General features: G+C 42.0%; 1 protein-coding gene across 2 annotated transcripts in view; it reads left to right on the top strand.

Moving 5' to 3' along the window:
* The first annotated feature begins 1,347 nt into the window (after window positions 1-1,347).
* The window catches only part of MYOM1 (myomesin 1), a 158,654-nt gene continuing 154,001 nt past the window's right edge, over window positions 1,348-6,000 (top strand). The window contains exons 1-2 of one of the 2 annotated variants that reach the window (XM_037982474.2): window positions 1,348-1,493; window positions 4,828-4,937. The gene's annotated coding sequence lies outside the window, so the exon portion shown is untranslated. The remainder of the gene's footprint in view (window positions 1,494-4,827; window positions 4,938-6,000) is intronic. The other variant, XM_037982472.2, reaches the window with a different exon arrangement.

Here is a 6,000-nt window from a genome sequence, read left to right as displayed (position 1 = left end):
CTTTCTCCGCTAACTTTAATTTTCAGTCCCTCATAATTTCAGCATGCCGTGGCTCATCTGATTCCAAATACACCCGTGGCATACCTTGATTCAGCCTCTTTGATTTTCATTCCTTCTATTAAGTGTATTGACACTCAGTCTTTTCAAATTCAAGTTCTCACGGGAGGCGTGTGATTGGCTTGGCTCGCCTTTTTGGCCCAGGCCATTCACTGCTACTTTTGGATCTGAAATGACCTAGGATCAAAAAGTAGGGTCACCTGGTTCTAAACATCAGTAGGGCAGCCTTCCTCAGGAAGGGGTATGAGTAGTGCAGGCATTGAGTGCTTTCCTGTCTAGCAAAGAGAATGGTGCTTGAGAGACAGCTGGAACTGGATTCAAATCCCAGCTCTATTATTTAGTAGCCGTGTCACTTTGGGGTACTTGCCTAACCTCTCTGAGCCTTAGGTTTTTTGTACTGGTGGAAGGTGTCCAAGTTCTTGGCATTGTGAACAAAGAATTGGACCAAATGCACAAAGCAAGGAAAGAATGAAGCAACAAAAACAGAGATTTATTGAAAATGAAAGTATACTCCATATGGTGGGAGCAGCCCGAGCAAGCAGCTCAAGAGGCAAGTTACAGAATTTTCTGGGGTTTAAATACCCTCTAGAGGTTCCCCATTGGTTACTTGGTGTACAGGTGTACCCCCTATGTAGAGGAAGTACTGGCCTGGAATCAGTCTGATTGATTGCAGGAGGGGGCCAATCAGAGTCTGAAGCAAAATTACAAAGTTACACCCTATGCAAAGGTCTGATTGGTTGCAGAGGCTGAAGTGAAGTTACAAAGTTATAGTACTATGCAAATGAAAACTTGGCTGGCAACCAGCCTGATTGTCTTCCAGAGGGGACAAATCAGAGGCACTTTCAATTTTTCATCTGCCACTCAGAAAATGGGAGGTTGCAAAGGGATTAGCCTCTGGTCCTTTTCTTACCTGGGCATGGAAACTTGGGGTTTTCTTTGTGATTGAGTTCTAGGAAGTCAGCATGAATTCGGCCTTAGGTTCCCTGCCTCCAGACCCTGTTCTCCTGCCTCATTTTCATTTTAACTTGGGAATAATAACTGCCTTGAAGAAATTTTGTAACAAATATATAAAATAATATCTGTAAAGCTCTGGTATAGTATCTAGCACACAATAGGTCTCAATAATGATAGCTATTTTATTATCACATTAACAGATTAATAATGATCTCAGGAAAAAGATACCTCACACAAGAGGAAAGCCAAATAGTGGGATAACATTTAAGGAGATGGTCAGCCTCACAATTTTTTAAACGCATTTGAGAATAGCTATGAGATACATCTTACTTTTTTTTTTTTTTTTTTTGAGACAGAGTTTCACTCTTGTTGCCCAGGATGGAGTGCAATGGCACAATCTCGGCTCACCACAACCTCCGCCTCCTGGATTCACGTGATTCTCCATTCTTCTGCCTCAGCGTCCTGAGCAGCTAGGATTACAGGTATGTGCCACCATGCCCAGCTAATTTTGTACTTTTAATGGAGACAGGTTTTCTCCATGTTGGTCAGGCTGATCTCGAACTCTCGACCTCAGGTAATCCACCTGCCTCGACCTCCCAAAGTGCTGGGATTACAGGCGTGAGCCACCGTACCCGGCCACATCTCACTTCTGTTCAGCTTGCTAAAATAAACTAAAATTAACCATTCCAATATTGATGGGACAATGAGGAAAGAGTACATTCATATTTGGTTGATGGTATTATACATTAGCCTAATTATTCCAAATAGCAATCTCATAAAACATACCCTCCAATTCATAGTACCTTCTGGGCAAATACTTCCCAAGGAGGTAGTTAAAAAGGAATACTTCTATTTGTACAAAATATTTATAGCTTTCTTTTTAATTCAGGCTTTCATCCTTTTGGAACTGAAAGAGACCTAAGAAGTTATTTTTTTTTCTCTTGGGTTGCATGTTAGAATCATTTCAGAGCTTTTAAAAAACACTGATGTTCATGTCTCACGCCAGAAATATGGAGTTAATAGTCCTAGAATATGGCCTAGGCCTGAGTACGGTTTAAAAGCTCCTCAGGTGATACTAATGTACAGCCAGGAAGGAGAACCACTCTTCCAATCCCACTCTATTAGGGGATCTATGAATAAACAAGAGCCCGAGAGGCTGAAAGGCCTCTCAAAAGAAGTCACAGAGAGGTGATAAAAGAGCTGGGTTGAAACTAAAGATGCTCCAAGTGCCTGCTTCCAGCTTCTAGTCCTGGTGAATGACTGGAAATTTCCAGGTGCTCAACACTCAGAGACCAGGTAACAAATTATAGCAGAGCAATACAACACATTCATTGTTATTGAAAGGACAACTGTGGACAGGGTAGGACATTGGCGAGAACCAAGTGTGATACTGGTGCCTCCATTACTGCCCCTCATAGAGAGACAGCAACTGATCCCAGCTGAAAGGGTTGAATCCCCGTGGGTGTCCTTATCTCCTCCTCCAACATCTCTGTTGTGGAGGATGAGATTATCAATGTCCAGGACTGCTGAATGATGGGCTGTCTGTGCTGAGCAGTGATGAACTAGCAAGAGTTCATTTTTAAAAACTGTGATTAAATATGTATAGCATAAAATTTACCACTTTAACCATTTGTAAGTATACAGTTTCTCTGGCATTAAGTACATTCACATTGTTTTGCATCCATCACCACTACCCATCTCCAGAACTTTTTCATCATCCCCAGCTGAAACTTCATACCCATTAAACATTAACTCCTAATTCCTCCCACCCTGCCACCTCAGACCCTGGTTGCTATGACTCCACTTCCTGTCTCTATAAATTCGACTATCGCAGGTACCTCATATAAATGGGATCATGCAGTATCTGTTCTTTGTGTCTGGCTTATTTCACTTAGCATAGCGTCTCCAAGTTTAAAAGGCCATTTAAAAAAATAAATTATCCTCTTTCTCTCTGCTCCCCTGTTCTTTCCACCAATGTCCTTTTCCTTCCGGGTTGAGGACCGCCTATCCCTTCTATCAATCCTGGCTTACCCATTCTAGTGTACTCTGCCTTTTTCCTCTTCCTTTAAAGCTTAGTGTTATCTAGTGAGCAGGATAGGAAACGCTAGCTCTGTAAGCTCGTATGGGAGACTGCAAAGTCTGAAGGGTGGTTTTGTTTTGTTCTTGCATCTTCATTTCTGTTTCAGTGTGGACTGAGGGAAGAAAAGGGACTCTTGGGGAATGAGAGAGAGAAAGAGGAAAACAGAACATAATCACATTTATACTTGGAAACGTAGACCTGTCTCACATGAAAAAATGGTATCTACATTATTTTAGAAATTGTAAAAGTAGAATTTCATCAGAAATGCTTTGTTTTTATTTATGAGGAAATATTGCACACTGTTAAGCATATTAACTCTGGATCTGAATTATCAGAATTTGAATCCTAGCTCTAATACTTTTTAGTTGTGTGTTCTAGAGCAAATAACTGAATTTCTCTATACCTTAGTTTTTGTTTTGTTTTGTTTTGTCTCACTCTGTCGCCCAGGTGGAGGACAGTGGCATGATCATAGCTCACTGCAGCCTCAACCTCCTGGGCTCAAGCAATCCTCTTGCCTCAGCCTCTTAAGTAGCTGGGACTACAGGCACATGCAATCACACCCAGCTAATTTTTTTTTTTTTTTTTTGAGACAGAGTCTTGCTCTGTTGCCCAGGCTGGAGTGCAGTGGTGCGATCTCCACTCATTGCAAGCTCCGCCTCCTGGGTTTACGCCATTCTCCTGCCTCAGCCTCCAGAGTAGCTGGGACTACAGGCGCCCGCCACCGCGCCCGGCTAATTTTTTGTATTTTTAGTAGAGACGGAGTTTCACAGTGTTAGCCAGGATGGTCTCGATCTCCTGACCTTGTGATCCGCCCGTCTCGGCCTCCCAAAGTGCTGGGATTACAGGCGTGAGCCACCGCGCCCGGCCACACCCAGCTAATTTTTTGTATTTCTTGTAGAGATGGAGTTTTGCCATGTTGCCCTGGCTGGTCTTAAACTCCTAAGCTCAAGCAATTAGCCCACCTTGGCCTCCCAAAGTGCTGGGATTACAGGCATGAACCACCATGCCTATCCTGGTCAGTGCTTTGATGTTTCATTCAGTTAAATAAGGAAAAATAGATTTTAAGTTTTAAGATTTAAGTTAGCATTATTCACAATAGCCTCAAACCAGGCATAATGCAAATGTCCGTTAGTTGATGAATGGAAAAACACAATGTAGTCTATCTTTCAATGAAACATTTCTTAGCAATAAAAAGAAACAACCTGCCAAATCACACACCACCACAGACATCTTGCCAAGTGAAAGAAACCAGACACAAAAGACTACATATGGTAGGATTCCATTTGTATGAAATTTCTAGAAAAAGCTGAACTGTTGAGACAGAGGTCAGTGGTGGCCTCGGGCATGCGCGGGACCCAGGATTCACTGCAGACAAGCCTGAGGAAACCTTTCTGGGTGATGGAAGTGTTTTAAAAATGGATTTTGGTGATAGTTGTGTTTTAAAACCGGATTTTGGTGATGGTTGCACAATGTAAAAATTGACTAAACCTCACTAAACTTTACTCTTAAAATGGATTAATTTATGGTGTGTCAATTTTATTGCTATAAACTGTTAAAAGGAAATTCGAAATGAATTGAAACTGGAGACTCAGATTCTGGTTCTTACTTTTAAAGGAAAAAAAAACATATTGTTTTTGTAAAAATAACACACAGTCATTGTTGGGAGACAATTCTCCACGGGTCTCTTGTGTTTCAGCACATGTTTCAAGCGAAACTCTGGCTCTCCTTTGTTCCAGCCTGTTTCTGCAGCCTTTGAAGACAGAGGAAGTATCTCCAGCCAGAGCAAAAGGCAGACACGCTTACTATCCAGTGTAACAAGAATATCTCCCTCTGCGGCAAAGGGCAGGTAAGCTGAATGCTCATGATGAAACAGTCAGGTGCTCTAAAGTCAAGATTCTTCTTCTGTAATGCAGCCCATCGTGACTGTAGGTGTCACCTGGTCTTTATCACGTTGTCCTTTGGGAACATGGGGATTGGGGGCTGGCAAACCAGTGAAGAATATGCTGACACTCAGTCACTGCTCTTGCTGTCGGGAGTAAAGCTCTTTGTCTTCTGTTAACACCCATGAAACTGTAGCAGGCTCACTTTTTAGCTTGCACGTAGGGTAAAATCTCTGACTCCTGGGTTCTTTTTTTAAAGAATTGTGGTAAAATATACATAACATTAAATTTACCATTTTAGTCATTTTAGGGATATAGTTCAGTGGCAATAAGTACATTTACAATGTTGTGTAACTATCACCATTACACATCTCTAGAGCTTTTTAAAAATTAATTTATTTATTTTTTGAGATGGAGTCTCATACAGCCCCTTGGGCTAGAGTGCAGTGGCTCGCTCTCAGCTCACTGCAATCTCCGCATGCTGGGTTCAAGCGATTCTCCTGCCTCAGCCTCCCGAGTAGCTGGGATTACAGGCGCCTGCCACCATGCCCAGCTAATTTTTTTGTATTTTTAGTAAAAACCGGGTTTCACCATGTTGGCCAGGCTGGTCTCGAACTCCTGACCTTGTGATTCGCCCGCCTTGGTCTCCCAAAGTGCTGGGATTACAGGTGTGAGCCACCGCGCCCGGCTCACATTGCTCTAGAGCTTTTTAATCATTCCATGTTGAAACTCTACCCATTAAGCAATACTCCTCATTACCCCCTTTCCCTAGCCCCTGGCAACCACTGTTCTACTTTGTCTATAAACTCAACTACTCTAGGTACCTCATATAAGTGGAATCATACACTATTTGTCCTTGTGTGACTGGCTTGTTTCACTTTGCATAATGTCTTCAGAGTTTATCCATGTTGTAGTGTGTGTCAGGATTTCATTCCTTTTTCAGGCTGAATAATATTCCATTGTATGTATATACCTTCACAGTTCTTGATGCTAATTATATCTTAAAATCAAGTAAAAAAAAATACAAGA

The sequence above is a fragment of the Chlorocebus sabaeus genome, chromosome 18 (assembly GCF_047675955.1).
Source record: "Chlorocebus sabaeus isolate Y175 chromosome 18, mChlSab1.0.hap1, whole genome shotgun sequence".
Lineage (NCBI taxonomy): Eukaryota > Metazoa > Chordata > Mammalia > Primates > Cercopithecidae > Chlorocebus > Chlorocebus sabaeus.
This window is presented reverse-complemented; position numbering and strand designations above follow the sequence as displayed.